Here is a 20,000-nt window from a genome sequence, read left to right on the forward strand (position 1 = left end):
AATAAAATATATTGCATTGAGTTTTGTTTTCATGAATTTTGCCTTCATGTGGGTATTGGCAATAATTAGATGTGTACATTGAATGTTAACTGCAATATGTTTAATTACTTTTGTTATTTAACTTTTCTTGTAATTTCAAGTTAGTTAAAATTATAACCATGGGATGATAGAAATCTCACTTGGAGCTAATTAGACAAGTAAGAATCATTTGCAAAGGTCAGTTTGGCCGTTGGCTTGGGGAGAAGCAGGAGGCTTCCTGGGTAATGGATGGCAGTGAGGAGACAGAATCTGTGTAGACAGAGAATGTCAGACTGGCAGAGCTTCAGAGATGGTCATGCCCAATCCCTTTCTTCTCATATGGAGACTAAATAAAGATGAGGTTCTACATCTGTCTGTGACTTGCTATGAATTCTTTAGATGAATGATTTAATTTCATTAAGTTAAATCTGGTTCATACAACCTATTGTCAAAGCTACAACTTTCTATCAGTATCATGTAGGTTGTCCAAAGGACCTCAAGGGTTTGTTGCATCTTTGTAGCCATCAGAGGAGAGAGGGAGTGTTTAATCACTGAGTTCACAGAGGGCACTCGCATTAACAGGTTAAATGAAGAGACATCTGGCTTCTTAAAAGAAATGGATGCTTGATCCAATTGCTCACTTACAACAAATCTCTTTTTAAGTTACTCATTGACAACAAAAATTATGGACTGTCCTGTTGCCTTCATTTTCTCCTTTAACATGTAGATTTAATTGTGCTCTTTCTGTCATTACAGTATTCTTGAATACCACCCAAATACCCCTCTGGCCAAATTAAATGACCTCTTCTCAGCTCTCATCCTCCTTTATTTCATTTTGGCTTTAACTCTTATACTTACCTTCTCATGTTTGAAACATGCACTTATTTTTCTTGCCTTCCCATACTGTCCTATCCTATTTTCTCCCAATTTTCTTTTCATACATTCATTCAACAACCATTTATAATTACCTGCCACTTGCCAGGGATTTTGCTAGGCATGGAGGGTATACTTATGAATAATAAATAATTCTTAAAACAACATAAGAAGCATTATAAGGAGAGAATCTTGGAAAGAATATAGGATTGTGTAATACAGTGCTAAATCCTATTTACAAGTATCTAATTTTAAATGACTAGTAGGTTCAATCTAGCATCATGCTGCTTCAGTAGGACCTATGATGGTCCCATATTACTTGAGTTGTCATATCTCCGCTCTTTAACTTGTGTCTAGGGCCCTGCATCATGTTTCTATTTTTCACCTATTGGTCCTCAGCTGTCACTCATTCTCTGCACACAAACCAAAGTAGCTCTCATCTCTGTGACTTTGTAGAAGTTTCTCCCTCTATCCCTAATGTTTCACTTCATCTTCTCCAACTGTTCAAGGAGTAGTTTCTGTTTTAATGCCCTTTTCTCTAAACACGTGGATTCTTATATGAATATATTGACTTACTCCCCCTCAGAATGCCTTCAGTCTCTGACCTGTGTTCAGAATTCCAAAATGTAACTATTTGTCATATACCAAAAACAGAACATCAAAGACATGAATTTTGGAGTCAGTATTTTTATCATTTACCAGTTGAGTGATGGCTACATGTTTCTATTTTCTCCTCAGTAAAATGGAGATAGTAATTGCATTAACCTCCTGAAGTTATTGGAGAGGATAAAATGAGCAGATATTTAGGCAAGTAAATAAATGATAGCTAGAAAGACAGACAGGTAGATGGAGTGAGATGTCACTTCATCACTTAGAACAAACAGTTCTTGATTCAAAGTAAACAGTCAGCCAAATGTTAGAGGCTATTATTATTTCACATTTACATTTGAAATTAACTATTCTTTTGGTATACATCTCCTTTCTTTAAGCATAAATTCTTTAAAAGCAGAAATACTATCTTTTATTTATTCTGTAGCCAATGGAAGAACTCTGTGGTCCTTGACCTATAATGGAAACTAGATTGATTAAGGTATTTAATAAATATATATGTATTTTTCTATTTGACTCTGTCCCTGACCTAACACAGACAATAGATCATCTTCCCCTACTTCTTAAAAATATATACCATGTGCTGTGTGTCTCGGTTTTAGAGGCTGTCTAGAACTAGTACAGAACCAGAGGGCTTTAGAAAAACATAATGTGATGAGACCGGGCCCCTGTTACATCTGGAGAAATGTTTGACTTTTTAAAGCTACTTTAGGAAGGAGTAGGCAACTGGGTGAATCTTGGGGACTTGGTAAGTAGAGTTTGAGAGCTAGAGATTAGGATGTGGTCAAGATCTATCCAGATGGACGGATGGAATGAGCAAAGTCTGTAGGCCAGGAAACAAGAAGACCTGTTCAGGGAAATTACAAGTCAGTTTAGCTGGTGTAGCAGAATATTCAATAGAAAATTGGAAAATTAGAGTGAAATACTTGAGGATCATTCTGTTTAAGGGTCAGTGATATTTTTATCTGATTTATGTTCCTTAAATATCATCATTTAGTAGCTGAAACAAACAAAAAAGAAACCTAGCAATTCATACTGCTTTCCATTTTGGGGAAATCGTGAGATTCTTTTTTAAGGGAAAATGATTCATTCTTAAGTCTTATATATGGCATGTTTGAATAAGATGAGTTCAGCTTTTTATAAACATTGACAGCTCTAAAAACCGCAGTACTAAAGGTCAAGCTAACTATTTGATACAGCAACCCCAGAGGGCTGCAGAAAACAGGCCATAGAGTTCTGAGTAAAAAATGGCCCCTGGAACTACCTTATCTGACCTTACTGGTTACACCTCTATTTTCTGGCACAGCCAGTTTCCATAGACACCCATTGTGGGTTTTGTTTTCCTTTTATTAGGGTAGGCTCATTTCAGATTTTATAGGATGGGAAGTGCTAGGCAGGGATTCTCCTCTAAAATCCCACAGCATTTTCTTTTAAACTTTATTTCAGTATTTGACATGTTGTAGGGTAACTTATTTGTTTACACACCTGTCTTCCCCATGAGCCTGTGAGCTCTATCAGAGTTTTGTGAAATCTTTGCCATGTCTCAGGTAGTATGCTAAGGGTTTTACATGGATATTTATTGGCCTCCATAACAACTCTATGAGGCAGATATTATTATGATCCTCCTTTACAAATAAGGAACTGGTGTATGTGGAGGGTAAGGAAATCATCCAGTTGTGTAATGAGTAGATGTTAGAGCTAGGATTTGAACTTTATCTAACTCTAGAACCTGTGTCTTAAATATCAGACATACAAAAATGAGTATTTGCTGATTGAATGTGTGAATAAATGGAGCAAAGCCTCTTATGTACATTTTGGTAGAAAGAACATCAGATAGGGAACGAGGAAACCTGATCTCTAGTCACAGGTCTGCTTCAGACAAGCTCGGTAACCTTGGGCAATTATCTTCACTTCTTTGAGCCTCATTTCTTTACTGAACTGTTGTGAGAATTAAGTTATATGATGTGTCAAAGTGCTTAGCACAAGGCCTGCTCCTTTTGCAGTTTTTATAAATGCTGGTTCTCCTTGCTTTCTCACCCTTCTTTGCCCTGAGAGGTCTGTGAACCAATCTTGGCTTTCCTAAGGCACATGACATCCTGTCTCAATCTGTGCCCAACCCCCATCAGCCAGAAGGTGCTTGCCCTCACTTGAAGGAGGGGAAACACGGACAGTGCCAGACAATGATTGAGAGGGCAGAGCTGGGCGAGGTTATCACAGCTGCCACTTCAGTGACCCGTGATGGCAAGGGGCCATCACATCTGTGCAAGGCCCTGTGTGGCCAGGCTGCACACACTCACCTCGAATCCCTCTGTATCACTAATGTGAGCTACACGTGTAATTATCCAGGCAGCAGGCTGAAATATCGCCACAGACAGCAAAGTTTTGTCGGCAGAAGGGCACACTTTGTTTCATGTGACTCCAGCAGAGCACTGCGAAGTGTTATAAAGCTGCAGTGATGAATTGAAGGACAAGTTAGAAAGCCATGGAGGAATAGGCTGTCCTCGTGACCAGGCCTCCACGGGTTAAGCAAAGCAGGATGTTAAGGAGTACAGCTGAGACTGTTAGAAAAAAAATACCCACAAAGCTGTTTTTAGCTATGGGGTCCTCAGATGGCTCCGTGGTAAAGAATCCTCCCGCCAATGTAGGACACGCAGGTTTGATCCCTGGATTGGGAAGAACCCCTGGAGAAGGAAATGGCAACCCACTTCAGTATTCTTGCTGGGAAAATCCCATGGACAGAGGAGCCTGGTGGGCTGCAGTCCATGGGGTCACGAAGAGTCAGACACCACTGAGCAACTGCGCACACATGCACACCTCACTAGAATACATTTTTCTTCCAAGGAACTCAGAGTCTCTGTTTATATTACTAAGTCCTTAACAGTTGACTAAGGCTATCACTGCAAAATCAAGAGAGAAGTCACATTTTAGATAAAATCGTGTTGCGGCACAATGGCGTGAGTGAAATGCATATTTTCTGAGTCAGTTATGTGTCTACAGATCAAAAGACATATACATGCTTGCAAAGACATATGTTGGTGTTTTTTAAAAAATATCTTTTGTTTAATAACCTTATTATTCTCCTGTTGAAGTATTATTGTGACTTCTTTTATCCTTGCTATGACCTCAGGTTCCCGAGAGGAATCCTCTGGGGGGTGTGTGTGTGTATGTGTGTGTGTGTGTGTGTCTGGAGACCCATACTGCTTCCTGTGAGGAACATGGACAGCTGCTAGGCCCTGTGTGCTCTGGTATACTTGAGAAATGCATGTGAGAATTGTGTACAGGTTAAAAGGCATAGAAAGTGGGAGAAAATATGAGAAGGGGAAGTGGACTGGAGTATGAAAAGATGCAAGGAAGTGAAGGAGAGAGCAAATAAGAGCTCAGAGTAGAAAAGAGGGAAAGAGAAGGAAGTGAGTGTGGTCCAGGAGGGGTAAGTACCACCACCTGTCAATTTTGGTGCTATATGGGGACTGACTGTGTCAGGTTCCTAGACTGGACCTTAGGAGAGTAATACTTAGGTGGTCTGTCGTATCCTTTAGAGAGGACAAAGAGAAGTTCAGAGACTATCAAGGATGCTGAGCCAATATTTCTGAGGAGGACTTCCTTTTCTGTTATCTGTACCCAACCCCCATATAAATGTATCTTTCACTATCTGACACAATGACTTTTTTTTTCTTTAAAATTTTTACTTTTCTTGGAGAGAGGTGCAGAGAGAAAAGTGAGAATGTAGAGGGAGGTTTAGAGTGATGTGATAAAAGAGTTTTAGCTGCACACATCTTTACCACCTTTTACCTTCTTACTTACGAGAATGCCAAATGGAAGTGAATCAAAACCATTATTTATTGACAGGTTGCATTTGTTGTTTTCTGTTGATTGACAGGTTGCATTTGTTGTTTTCTCCTTTCTAAGTGGCTTACCACTCTGTCAGAGATGGAAATTAAATGGCTTGTCTCTGGGTTTACTCCTTATATAAGTCTTAAATTGTCAGTGGGTCTTATTTCTTCTAGATTATTGATACATAGATTGTTTTATTTTTTCCTTAGTTAAATCAAAAGATAATTATTGAGCAAATACTACTAATATTACCTTTAGTAACTGCTGTTACTGTTAATACCACTGTCCTTCATTGGAATAGCCACTAGTTGTTATTGTCATTAGTCATTAAATAGTGTCCGATTCTTTGAGACCCCATGGAGTGTAGCCCGCCAGCTCCTCTGTCTGTGGGATTTCCCAGGCAAGAATACTGGAGAGGCATTTCCTTCTCCAGGGGATCTTTCTGACCCAGGGATCGAACCCCTGACCTGGGATCATCTCCTGCATTGGTAGGTGGATTCTTTACCATTGAGCCATGAGGGACCCAAAACCTCTAGTTACCATTCATCAAAAACTCATATTGTTATCATTTACCTGCTTGGCACATCACCTTATTTATATTTTACTTTGGTATGTACATAGATATGCAAGCATTAGGAGCTCATGGACATTTTATAATTTACTGAAGATCATGTAATTAGTAGTGGTAGGGCTGGAATTCAAACTGAGATGTGTTTGGTTCTAACTCATTGTATAGATCACTGGACAAGGAATAGGGTTAGTCACCAGACCAATAAATAAATGGAATAAAATTAATTCTTGTCCACTATTTTAAAATTTAGTGGGTGAAAAGAGATTCAGAAATAACTCTAATTCAGTGTAAATAGTATTGAATGTTGAATTGAATGAACAGTGATTCTCAAATGATGCATCAGAGTTGCTTGAGGTAATTTATTAAAAATACATATTGGAGACTGCAATCAAGGAACTCTGGGTTGGGACCAAGGAATCTATAATTTTAAAAAAAAAGCAAAATGTAAAAATCTCCATTGATTCCAGAGCCCAGGCAACTTTGAGAACTGCTGATAGCCAAAGCAATACGTTACCCCTTATTATAAGGAGTTTACATAGATCCAACCAAAAGAAGTAGAGATTAGGGAAACCTATTTGAGGTTGTTTTTAGTTGATTATAATTTCTGAGGATATTTAAGTAATAGAAATCACATGATTTATGAAAATTAGTTGTCAGTAGCTTCAGACTAGTACCTACTAATTCTAGAAATGACTGGCTTTAACCCTCACTGGCTTGAATCGATCTTATGTTTTAAAGTACACTTAAACTGATGTACTTTAGTACCTTAATTTGATCTCACTTTTCAGTTTACTTATTCTCCTATCTATGGAAGTAAAAAAATATTATCATCACCATCATTATTTTCAGCTATAACTGTTAACTGTTGCTTAGACACTATTTGTATATTTCATTTCACCTCTCTGGACCCAAATTCCCCATCTATGTTAAAGGGACATTGGTAAGTAAACTAAGTAAACTCAAAGTTATGAAAATCCTTGAAATTGAGATCTTGGGTTGTCATTCATCAGTACTCAATTATTTCGAGACAATTTTCTTTCAAATTGGGAAACTTCTTTATAATTCAGTAAATATAGAATCACTATTTCAAAGGTCAGCTCTGGGATAACTAAGAATCTTGCTGGGCAGATTTGAGGCTTGTGTCTGAAATACTATATATACACACAGAGCCTAGAGGATCGAAATAGTCCAGAATTTTCAGGACTGGACAGCTGACAAGTGGGTAAAGGTTGCCTATGCCTCACTCTGTCAGCCTGTCATTTTAATGAATATCAGAATCTCTTACACACCAAATTGGGAAGCCAAGGACCTCAACTTGGCTGAGAAAGAGCACCTCCCAGAACCTGCCTTCATTATGTGAGAGCAGTTTCAGTACTAAAAGTTTCCCTCCCACCTGCCACTGCAAGGACTTGTATTGCCAAAATTCTGCAACCTCTCTTGTCCTTGATTATAATATAGGTAAAAAACTGCCTTGAAAAGATAAAGATATTTTACATGATTTACAGTCTGACCTTAAGATGTTCTTGACGGTATGTCTGAAGGAAAAGAAGGAACAGCTTCCCAGACAGGTTGAGTTCTTTCCTTATCAGAAGGGTTAAAATAAATATTCTTTCCCTTCTGTGTCTTCCCAGCATTTCTCTTGCTGATGCAAGGGGAGATCTGTGTCTTGGACTGAGAGTTATGGGGGAGCAAAGCCAAAAAGATGAGACAGACTTTTCTCTCTGCCAGTACACGTGAAGTTTGAGTTTGAAGAAAAAGAGCAGGAAGGACTTGTCAATCAGAAAGGGAGTTGACAAGGGAAAGGAGAGTCACCAGAGCAAGGGTAGCAATACCTGCCAAAGCAATATCCAAGGAAAGTCTTGGCTGGTGGACCAAGTATTCTAGCAATAAAACCAGTTTGTTCTATTGGCCTGGTTTTTATAACTAGGTGCCATTAATTTTCTGAATCATCGAATCATCAGAATAAACCTTCTTATTCTGATTCTATGGCCCCTAAACTAACCTCTCATCATAATGTTCTTCCACTGAGGAAAAGACTCTGGCCATGCTGACAGTCTGTGAGGGAGTTTTCTTTCACATTATAAAATAACATATCATCATTCTTTTTTAAGTGTTCATTTGGCTAATGAGCAAATCCTCACGCTAAGTATAGTGACTGGTTAAAACTGTGCCATTTAATTTAGTAAGTACCACTAGCCAAATACAGCTATTTAACTTTAAATTAATCAAAATTAAATTAAATTAAAAATTCAGCTCCTCCATCATATAAACCACATTTCAAGGGCTAAAAAGCCACATATGGCTAGTGGCTACTATACTGAATAGTGCAGACTATTAAACATTTCTTTGATCACAGACAATTCTACTGGCAGCTCTGAGTTAGAAAGGAATTCTTGATTCTTGTGCCAGATCATACTTGGTAATCTACAGTAACACTCCTAGACCCAGCTGTGTTTCAGTTTGTCTATGTAATGGGAAAGGATGCTGTCAACAAGGTAGGAATTTTGTGGGCACTTTAATGTAATTGCTAATTGATGCTTTATAAATAGAACAAAGAATAGTGTACATTTAAATACTAATGTGAATCACATTCCTCAATTAAGGTATATTCCATAGAACCCTAACAGTTTTAAACCTTTTCATATTTCCAACAACTTCTCTGTAAAATGAGGCAAAAAGAAATACTGAAAGATTATCATTCATCTTGTCAGAGAATTATAGACTACTGTAAATATGTAAAAGGTTCGATACTAACTAAATGACCAAAGCTTTACCAGCAAAAGAATAATGATATCATTTGTATGTCACCTTTTCCAAATATTCTCGCATGCCTTCTCTAATTGATATTTGAAATAACACTGTGAAGGAGCTAGGGGCAAGGTGTATATATTATCATTCCTATTTTACATTCAATGAGGTTGAATTACTTATTCAAGGTCAGATGATTTGAGTGTCAGCAATAGAACCCAAGCTTTTGACTCTTAAGTTCACTTTTGATTCTGTTTACCACCCCATTTCCAGATATCAGGACTAGTTTTGCTCCTCTGTCCATGGGACTCTCCAGGCAAGAATACTGGAGTGGATTGCCATGCCCTCCTCAGTATAATTTAGGAAAGACAACAATAGTAAGAGAGTAGAAATGTTGAGGCTTCAGAATCATAAAATATAGACTGAAAATATTCCTTTTTTTTCAAGAGTACACCTGAGCCTTTGGAAGTCACAGGGAAAGAAACCTTCCTTCCTGCTTCACATGTGGAACCTGGGTTGCATTCACTCATCAGTCCAGTGTGAACCTAGGACCTCCCCTATGCCAGGTACTTGGTGAGGCTCTGGACTAGTATTGCTCCTGTGTCTTCCACAGGGAAGAATGAGACATACCCCTCATCTCAGCAGAGCCCGTATTCTGATGGGGAAAGAGAGACACATTGATTACCATCCTATAGCATAGATGAGGGGTAGAATTTATTACAAAATGCTCTGGAGTTGAAAAGGAAGGGGTGATTGATTCTGACTAGGGGGTTGGTCATAAGAGAAAGCTCCATACTCTGTGTAGTGACGTGTGGCTGGACCTTAAGATGGAAAGGGAGAGCTATAGGTTACATTTTTTAAAGGGAAGTATTTCTAAGTGGAACGAGTAGCGTGAGCAGAGTTATGTTATTTTAAAGCAAATAAAAATAGTTTTCTTAATTGTGCTTTCTATGTTTCAGGCATTTTATAAATACATTAAGTGTCTCTCTATCCTCATAACAGTACTATGAGATATATGCTGTTATTATCTATGTTTGTAAAGAAACTGAGGCTCAGAAAGGTGAAGTAACTTACTCAAGGTCAAATATTTAATAACTGCTACAATCAGGAATCAGATGTTCACAGCCAGGTTCCTGCAGTTGTTCTCTTAACCACATAGTGGTGATGATACTGTGCAATTTTATAACCTGATTTTTCTTCCCTTTTATGGTATATCATAAGCTGTTTCTCAAGTCATTAAAATTCTCCATAAATGCTATTTTAATAGTACAAGAACCCATCCTATTGATGTATTATAATTTGTTTAACTAGTCCTTTACTGTCGGATATTAAGTTGTCTCCAATTTTTTACTATTTTGAATAACACTGCATGACTATTTTCGTGAATCAGGATTTTCTTCACAGGCCCAACCTAAAGGATGAAGCCCTGTGAGATTTCCTTAGACTGTCACCAAGAGGGAAAGCAGTTCTAGAAGGCTGGAGCACACACTCAATGCACTCTATTTTGGGTTATTCCCTTTGGGAATTCTCTCAGTGTATTATGTGACCTGAGTTGGCTCCTTCGGAAGAGCTGATTTTTTCCAGGCCTCTGCCACCCAGTTAGTATATTCTGAAGGGTTGCAAATTTAATAACCTAAGAGAAATATAATTAAGAAAGCAAATCAGCTGAAAAGTGTTATTATAAACCCAAATAGAGGTGATCTTTGAATGATCTGCTCTTCTGAATTACTTATTACATCGCTCTGTCCATTTAAGTGAACGCTGGCAGTTTTTGATTGCTTTGCCCTAAGTCAAATTTGGCAGAGAGAAATGTGAAGGTTTAGGTTAAGGTGTGAGGTTTTTTTTTTCCCCTAAATGAATGCAATTAAAATTACTAAGCTTTACTTGACCCATACTGATTTTACGTCTCTTTTCTTGCTTGGTGATGGCATCCAGTTTAAGAGAGAAACCTAGGAATGCTGAGCGAAGAACATACTCGTCATTTCCAAAACGTTCATTTCCCACCCCTGCTTTAGATTGACAATGAGTTGTAGTTCAAAGCTGCCCTGTAGGGAGGCTTATATACCCTATAATTTAAAGGGCCTCAGATGCCTCTTGGGAAACTTGGTAAAACATTCTATTTAGAGACATGCTTGCTGATATGACATATATTTTTATAGTTATACCTCTTTATTGCTGGGATATAAAACCTGTTTTCACTCAAAATGTGCCTGCTTTCAGAAAAGAGAACAAGAGACACGCAGAAAACAATGATCCTATTATCATTTATTATAAGTTTTGTTTTATAGTTCTCTTCTCCAACTCATCTCTTTTCCCAGCAGCTATGAAATCTGGACAGTAAAATTTTCTGGACATTTCTTCCACTAAGCCCAGGGATGACTCTAAGGTTCTCTCTCTTTCTCTCTGCCTGTGCTCAGTTGCGTCCGACTCTGCAATCCTATGGACTGTAGCCCACCAGGCTCCTCTGTCCATGGAATTTTCCAAGCAAGAATACTGGCGTGAGTTGCCATTTCTTACTCCAGGGAATCGTCCCGACCCAGAGATTGAACCTGAGCCTCTTGCACCTCCTGCATTAGCAGGAGGATTCTTTACCACTGAGCCACCTGGAAGCCCTACACCCAGGTTACAGACCTAGTAATATCTGCTTTGATAGACACTTTTGCAGCCCTGGGGTTTATTAATTTTTGACCAGTCAGGCACTTTAAGTGCAAGTGCAACAAAATCATTCAATTCTTCATTCTTTCATTCCAATTTAAAAACCCCCATGTAATCACCATTTCAGGAGCACTAATTGTGTGCTAAGAGTCGTGGTAGTATTGCCAAGAATATACATGTGAATAAAAGATTCTGACCCTGCCCTCTCCTGCTCCCTCAACAAATGATCTTGCCTTGTAGAGTTTTTCATATGAGAACACTCTCCCCTTCTTGACTTTAAATATTCTTTTTTTTTTTCTAGTTTGCATTCCCACCAACAGTGTAAGAGGGTTCCCTTTTCTGCACACCCTCTCCAGCATTTATTGCTTGTAGGCTTTAAATATTCTAAATTGACTACACCTCCGCTAATCCCTTCAACCTTCCATTTCCTGTTATAATGGAGCCTGGAGAGGGGGTATGGGATGCCCTCTTCTGTGTAAGAATAATCTTTTCACTTCTCCTCACCCCCTTTCTTTTGAAGTTAAAGAGTGTAACCTCTTTTACAAACCATACTTTTTTCAGGGTCTAGCACAAATTCTGGTACTTGATAGTCTGTCAAGACTAACAATAAATATTTGTTAATTAAATAAATATTACTCCAAAGGAAAGTGAAAGTGAAGTTGCTCAGTCATGTCTGATTCTTTGCGACCCTATGGACTGTAGTCCTCCAGGCTCCTCCATCCATGAGATTCTCCAGGCGAGAATACTAGAGTGAGTTGCCATTTTCTTTCCCAGGGGATCTTCCCAACCCAGGGATCACACTCAGGTCTCCCGCATTGCAGGCAGACTTTACCCTCTGAGCAACCAGGGAGCTAATAGTCCAATATAGAAGCTTAGGCGTATGTTAGGCACAGAATAAAAACTCAAAATATTAACTCAAGAAAAAACAGAAGTATGATCAAAAAATGCTGAAGAAATAAGCTCATGTGAGAGACAGGGAAAATATTCTTCAGAAGTTCAGATTCCTTCAAGCTGAGAGACGAGAGAAGTTTTTATTTTTGTTTTTAAATGTGGTTATACTTCAATCTATTCCAACTTCAGAAAGCCACCTCCTTCTGTTACATTCGATAGGTTGGACATTTCATTTTTTAGTGTCCTATTACAGAATGAGTATTATGAGGGACTTTGAGAATACATGTAGAACTGTGATGGATAGACACAGTATACTTATTTTTGTGAAATTAAGAAGCATTTGTTTTCATTGGGCTTTGATATTTATGCTTTCTGAACAGTATTGTATTTTTTTCCAACCCATTTTTTTTTCTTGTGAGCTGTCCCATACATTATTTTAACCTGCAGGAGATGAAGAATAAGAAGGAAATGAGACGAGAGATGATAGATTGTGCTCGAATCAGATCCTTCTTGATTTAAGGGCATCTTGATTCAGGCTTTGGGGGTTTCTAGGACCTCTTTATTCAAGATGAAATGAGTTGGGATAGGGTAGATGCTACAATGCTGTGGTCCTAGATTACAGAACCACAGAAAATCTATGGGTGTCCTCTTGCTCTCATCTCTTTTTTTAATCCCAGTAATCCTGTTTACTGTTATTAACCTGTTTGTGTAAAAGAGCTAGTCCTATAATGAAATCTTTCTGCTATTACAATAAACACTGTGAGCTATAATCAGGATATATTATGAGGGAGCTATGATACAGTCATGCATGTTTGTAATATTTCGGCACTACCGTAGAAATAGGCAGAACATCGGAACAATGTGTTTAAGCAAAAGAAGGGTGCCTTGTTTCTGATCTTTCTTTAAAAGACAAGCTTTGTTATATCAAATTAGCTCTACATGCCTAGTACTATCCTGAAGTCTTAAAAACACCTTAAATCTATGACTTTAAGTTCTCTCCATGATCTTTATCCTGGATTCTATAATTCAACTTGTGACTTTCTTCTCCTTATCCATGAGGAAATTATTCAACAGTAGAAAAGTGACATGGTCTTTCTTTTCCATTGTCACCTTTCCCCATCAGTAACATCCCAGCATAGATTTCAGTTCATTCTACTTCAGCATCGTATGGTATCCCTCTTGTAGGTACCTTCCACACCATTGCCTAAGCTTAGATTCTTATCGGCAATTAGCAGGATCATTATAATAGGATCCTCTGTGTTCTCCATACCCCATACTCATACCAAAATTTATTTCCCCTAATTGCTGCTAGAGAACTCTTTTCTAGAATCTGTGTTTGACCTTCTCTTTCACCTGCTTAATATCCTTTGTTTTGTCTTCATCTTGCATGATTACAGGCATGTCATACAGACCCATGCCTCCCTGTTCAGCTTCTTCTCCCATAGCTCCACCCTCCCCCAATATTCATCTCTCCACAAATGTGACTCACTTGTTTTTGCTTGGACTCCAGGTTGTTTCACAGTGCTGTCCCTATAGTATTTTTTGTCTGTAACTTCTTCAGGTCTGGATATCCAGTTGGCTTTTACCTACAAAGATAGGCTGTTCTTATTATGAATTTCCCTTCTAACCACAGGTCCCACATCAGTTACTTACCCTTTTTCTGTATATTCCTGTATCTCATTAGTCTTTCTATGATTATAAACATTGTATGGAAACTTTTACATGTCTGCATCCTTCCAATTAACTCTAGACTCTTTGAGGCAAAGGTTGTCTTTTAGTGGTCCCCAAGTCCCCAGGATGCAGCAGGTAGCAGTAGCTCAGTATCTTTGTAGATCTGCATCGAACATCCTACCACAAAAGCAGACCAGTCTGTTAGCACAGCCAATGAGAGAACATATGTGCTATTGACCAAGCCATGTTTAGTACAGTAAAAATTATTAGTGTCCTGTTCATGATTATTCAGGCTTCATAACCTGCTTTGCCCCCTAATCTCATTCCTTCAGAGGTATAACTCCAGCCCTGTCATTTAAGATCCTTTTACCCACCTTCAAGTGATGCCATCCCTTAAATTCCTTTGACTGTTTTAACACTTCCATCAGTTCACACTTGCTTTTCACAATGATATAAGAGATAGCAGTCCAAATATCACACACCGTGTAAAAGATTGTTCTGTGCATCCAGTTGTTAAATCTGTTGTGCTCTGGGTAATGCTCGTGCCAGTCTGCACATACAGATTATTCGCTTGCAGGGTTAGTGACTGTAACATTTTCGATTAACCTCTCTGTACACTTCACAAGCACTTACTCTGGGTCCTGTTCAGATCATGAAGATGTCCTGAATCACCGAGATGCTGCTGGATATCTGTTGGTATAGTGTTTACTAGTGTGGAATAATGCAGTGCTCCTCAAACTCAAGGAGAATCAAAACAGCACATTTTTCTGGTTTTATTTGTTTCTGTCTCAGACATAATAGACATTGAATTATAAATCAGAGAGAAAGAAAGATCCAGTAGAGATTGCTTATGCTATGCCTACATGCCAAAATATATTTATTTCTAGATGAGCATTCAATTCTTTGATTCCAGGTTAGCCATTCATTTTAAAATCTACTTCTTCAATGTTTTTGACTTGAAATAAGCAAAATGATGCAGACCTTTCTTATATTTTTCTAAACTTTAATGACATATGGCACTTTTTTTCAGAAACTGTATTTATCCCAAATGTCTTCTACAAGAGGCATGGCTTCTGCAGTTTGCTTGATTCAAGTCAGAGACAACTTGACACTTCAGTTGCTATTTACGCTCATTCAAAATGAAGCCAGACACTTGCATGAGATTGAAAAGGGCTATCTAGTTGTTTCATTTTTCAGTGTTCATGTGAAGTGAGAGTCGCTCAGTCATGTCTGACTCTTTGTGACCTCATGGGTTATACAGTCCATGGAATTCTCCAGGCCAGAATACTGGAGTGGGTAGCCATTCCCTTCACCAGGGGATCTTCCCAACTGAGGGATCGAACTTCGAACCCAGGATTCCTTTGCTGCAGGTGGATTCTTTACCAGCTGAGCCCCCAGGGAAGCCATGGACTTCCAGAGTTCATGAAAAAATGAAGTTAAAAATCAAACCAAAACTCAGGATATGTGTGATTTAGAACTTAGGACCATGGAGAGCCAAATGTCAAAATAGTTTAAAATTCTGGATTCTCAGATTTAGAAAAATTGTGTATTTACTTGATAGACTGACAAATACATGTGTGACTACCTTGTAGACTAGTGCTTTCCATCTTCTATATCCTAATGGAATATATAATGAAACAATGGAATCTAGCTGCTACTGGAAGGTCAGCTTTCTCCCTATAATGTTATCGGCTGTCTATCTAACCAGCCATCCATTTATATATTCTTCTGATCCCACAACTAGTTATTTACATCCTACTGTGTTCTATGCATAAAAAGCATTATAGAAAAATCACTTAAAGAAATAAAAAGCAAAACTGTTAAGTTTGAATGCTATTATGTTTTATCAAAGTAAACACATGGTAAAACCTGATAACCATTCAGACTTATAAATCAAGTACTGTTCATATTTTTAGTGAGAGCTATTTATTCAGCAGTCCACAAAAAGTTATGGAGTACCTCTTATGTGTCAGGCACTGCATTTAGCATTGATGTGCTGTCCTTTCTGTTGTAGAAAGTTAGCAGAATGCAGATGGTCTTTACATAAAATGGATTGTGTAAGGAGGAGTTTATAGAAGTGATTGCTGTTATAAATAACTGTTAGGAAAAATTATTTAAGGGGCTTAGAAAGATGAAGGCTAAGAACTAAGTAATGGAAGAAGGAGCAGGTAAAATGAGCATACTTATAGAGAGATTGTGAATTATAGGGGAAAAAAGTTACTTACATACAATTTTGCCTAGAGCTAGCCTAGGCATGTTTATTTGGAAAGGAACATTTTCTGAAAATGTGCCATGATAAACAAACTGAACACATTATTTAGAATGCCACTGGCAATTACCATAACAAGTGGACTTTTCCTGTTCCATTATTGGGGCACAATTATCAGTGCCTTAATTTCAAATCACATTCTTCCTTCTTGACTGATCGCCATGATCTCTACAGTAAATGAGTGTAGAATTAATATTTGTAGCCCTTGGGCAGTGTCTGTTACAAAGAAGAGATCTGAGCTGGAGAATCTGCCTGTCTTTGTCCAGCAGAGCTGCTCTTGGTGATGGATAAGTGGGTACAGTCTCACCTTGTCCACATAGCTGCAATCAACCATTTTTCTTTAGGAAAGCTCTTCACCGAGGAGGAAAGTGAAAGTAAAAATGTTAGTCTCTCAGTCGTGTCCGACTCTTTGTGACCCCATGGATTGCAGCCCACCAGGCTCCTCTATCCATGGAATTCTCCAGGCAAGAATACTGAAGTGGGTTGACATTTCCTCCTCCAGGGGATCTTCCCAATCCAAGGACTGAACCCAGGTCTCCTGCATTGCAGGCAGACTCTTTACTGACTGAGCCACCAGGGGATCCCTCACTGAGAAGGAGAGGCATACCAATTAGAATCAAATTGCAAGTTGTGTCATGATGGCTTTGGGTCAAGGAAATATTTTACTTGCTATCTGTCTTTATAATTTCTAAAATTATAACTTTATACTTTTATTCTAGCTATTCCCCTTACTTTATAAAGCCTCCATTTCATAGTTTGGCAGGAATACTTTTTACTATGAATATATGTATGAAGAATGAGACCTAGTCATATCTCTAGTGACTCAACCGATGAAATGCAGAAATCTCAGGCCGTTATTGAAAATAGCTCCCCAACCTTCATGGTGGACAGCTTTCTCAAGAAACCATTTTGGAGAATAGGTGTATCTTGGATATCAGCAGGCAATTTGCCTCTTTCCAAGATAAAAGAATATTAAAAAATATTATAGACATAATCTTCTGTCATCTTGCCATGCCTGCTTCTGTTTGTTGAAGGCTTTATCATTGGTTTCATTTTATTTTGTTTTATTTGTTCGTTGACATTGACTTAACTTTTCTCTTTTGTTCGGTGTCAGTTGTCATTAACAACCTTTGGTTATCAGAGGGACATTTTTCAGTTGCAGCCTATCTGTAATTTGATGGTCTTATCCTTCAGCCTTTGTTGAATACTTTTAAGTCTCAAGCATATGGATGTGACATTTTAATTGCCTGTTTCTAGTTCTAGATTTTCATTTCAGCAGACATATTTAAACTAAAATAATTTTAGTTATGGTGATATCAAATTTTCTTTTTTTCCCTTTCATTTTCAAATATTAGAGATATTTAAAATATGTCCAATATATTATCTTTTCTTATATTCAAGTGAAATAATATTCAGAGACATTAGGTTAGTAACCAGGTATTAAAAATTATTTATTTATTTTTGTTTTTATTAAGACAGCGCAGATGATCTGAAAGAGTTAAATCATTTCCCCAAATTGAGTATCCTATTTCTAAATGTTAGTGTGTGTGTGCGCTAAACTGCTTCAATCATATCTGACTCTTTGAGACCCTATGGACTGTAGCCTGCCAGCCTTCTCTGTCCATAGGATTCTCCAGGCAAGAATAGTAGAGTGGGTTGCCAGCCATCCTCCAAGGGATCTTCCCAACCCAGGGATCAAACCCATGTCTCTTAGGTCTCCTGCAGTGGCAGGCAGGTTCTTTACCTATAGCACCACCTGGGATGCCCTCTGAATATTAGATTGGTCTTTTATTTGATGAATATCGTGCAGTCTTATGTCATGAGGTAAAGAGTAATATCTCCATCATAGATGTGACAGATAGATTATTGCTACACATTTAAGCAACTCTATGCATGATACAAATCAAATCAGTGGGAGAACAAGAGAACAAATTACAAGACCCCTGAACACTTGCCCAGATCCCCTTCCATGTGATTATGTGGCTCCTCGTGTCATATGCGCTCTGGGTTCAAACCCTTGGGATCTGTGGCTGAGTGTATTCTTCTGCCGTCTTGTGGCTTTGCTGACCAAAGGGATGGATGACTGAGCTGCTGCACAGCCAGCCTGCTTCCTCCCTTCACCTCTCTGCTAAATGGATGTCATCAATGTGTGCCTTAGACACGGGAGCCTAAATAATGGAGCTGCGTTTCCTTGTGGAGCTCAGTAATATTTACTGAGCCCAACAGCTTCATTTTCCTCAGTGCCTGCTGCATTAATGGCTGGCTTCAGGTGGGAGGTGAGAAGGGAGGGAATGAAGAATTGCTGCAAGGGACTCAGGCGACGCGGTTAACGGATGGCCTTATTAAAGACACTTTCCCTGGGCCTAAGTGAAGCTTTTTGTCTGAGTCGGCAAGAAGTGGGTCATTTTCCTGAGCTGTCAGGCTCGATGCTTACTTGACTTGTGGCTGTAGCTGCAGCAAGCCATCGGCTTCCCCACTGGCTTTTGGTTTCCTGAGATACTCTAACGGCCCAATCTCTCTAGGCCTCCCCAACAGGACTGGACCTTTCCACAGACCGTTTGTTTCTTTCTTGAGCTGTAGGCTGCTTCATAATACTTCCTGAGTCATATACAACTAGTCGCAGTAGAGATCTCTGAATCTCTGCCCCTAAGGCTGGGCCCAGTTCTGAGCTGCTCCGATGGTCTAGTGGTTGCAGATACCTGGAGAGCCTTAGGAATTTTGCAGAGCCTCAAAACATACACATGCTAAGAAACATCTGTAAGTAGAATGAAGAACAGACTCAACTCATATATGTATTGCTTTTGTTTCCTAATACAACTACTGCATATTATAGTGAGTAAAATTCGAGTTCATTTAAATTAGTTCTGAATTTATAGCAACTTCTCATCACTGTGCACTTTCTCAATCAAATGGATATTGAAGGAATGGCCCAAGTCCTGAGTGGTTCTTCACAGTCTTCTCATAATGTTTTTGTAATATTTGCTAAGAATTTGCTCTTCATCTATACTGTTCTCATTACGTGGCATGCTGTCTCCTGGAGGTTCTACCTGTCACAGCTTATACATCAGTGACCTTTTAGCGTATTGATAGTAATCCTTTCCCCTCCACAGCTCCTGCTTTGGAAGAAGTTAGTCATTGTGTCTCTACTTCACCCACTCCACCGGATAAAGAACTATGAATGGTCATTCCCTAGAGATGCAAAAGGGCAGAATACTTAGATGGTCAAAACACAAGGCAGCCTATAGTCTGTTAGGTAGCTCCCTGTCATTTGAATAAGGCTCCATTATCCTGCCTTCTGTTTTGGTTCCATTTTCCCTCTACTCCCCACACATTTTTTTCCAAAGTCCCTAAGTGATTGGCAGATATATACACCAGATTAAGGGTAGTTGCTGCTTAGCTTTGAAAAGCTCTGCAAAGATAGGTTGTATCTATTTCTGTTCCTTGCACCAAGAATGTGGCAAAGGAGAGGGAACTCTAAATATACCAGGAAATAAACCAGTGTCACTAAGCAGGCTCTTGCAGATTTAGAAATTCCAAGTGCTTAATTAAGCCTGACTGGAAAATCATTTCTGCCCACAACATGAAGAACAGGAAATAAAGAGAAACTGCCCCCTTGAAATTAGTTCTCAAAAAATATATAACATACTTTAATTGATAGATAAGGAAATAATTTTCTGAGTTAGGTTCCTCCTCCCACCCCAAATGCTGTAGATTAGTGATTGCATCTTTTGAGATTGAGAAGAGAACACTTAAATACATTTTTTCAGTGAACAATACTGCCTAGATGTCTTTGTGCCTCTGCACCCTTCTCCAGTGCTCTCTCTTTCTCACAAACTTCAGAAATCTGAGAAAAGCCTCCTATCT

At 38.7% G+C, this 20,000-nt stretch overlaps 1 protein-coding gene and 1 long non-coding RNA gene across 9 annotated transcripts in view; one reads left to right on the top strand and one right to left on the bottom strand.

The window, feature by feature from the left end:
- LOC145525661 (uncharacterized) overlaps positions 1 to 15,078 on the bottom strand; it is a 60,239-nt gene extending 45,161 nt beyond the window's left edge. Inside the window, exons 1-3 of the long non-coding RNA XR_014068360.1 lie at positions 15,025 to 15,078; positions 14,501 to 14,650; positions 13,686 to 13,782 (exon numbers count right to left, since the gene is read on the bottom strand). This is a non-coding gene — a long non-coding RNA (uncharacterized LOC145525661). The remainder of the gene's footprint in view (positions 1 to 13,685; positions 13,783 to 14,500; positions 14,651 to 15,024) is intronic.
- Positions 1 to 20,000, top strand: part of LSAMP (limbic system associated membrane protein) — a 1,066,465-nt gene that overhangs the window by 497,611 nt on the left and 548,854 nt on the right. The window lies entirely within an intron of this gene.

The sequence above is a fragment of the Giraffa tippelskirchi genome, chromosome 2 (assembly GCF_054371585.1).
Source record: "Giraffa tippelskirchi isolate mGirTip1 chromosome 2, T2T-mGirTip1v1.2.pri, whole genome shotgun sequence".
In the NCBI taxonomy this organism is placed as follows: Eukaryota; Metazoa; Chordata; class Mammalia; order Artiodactyla; family Giraffidae; genus Giraffa; species Giraffa tippelskirchi.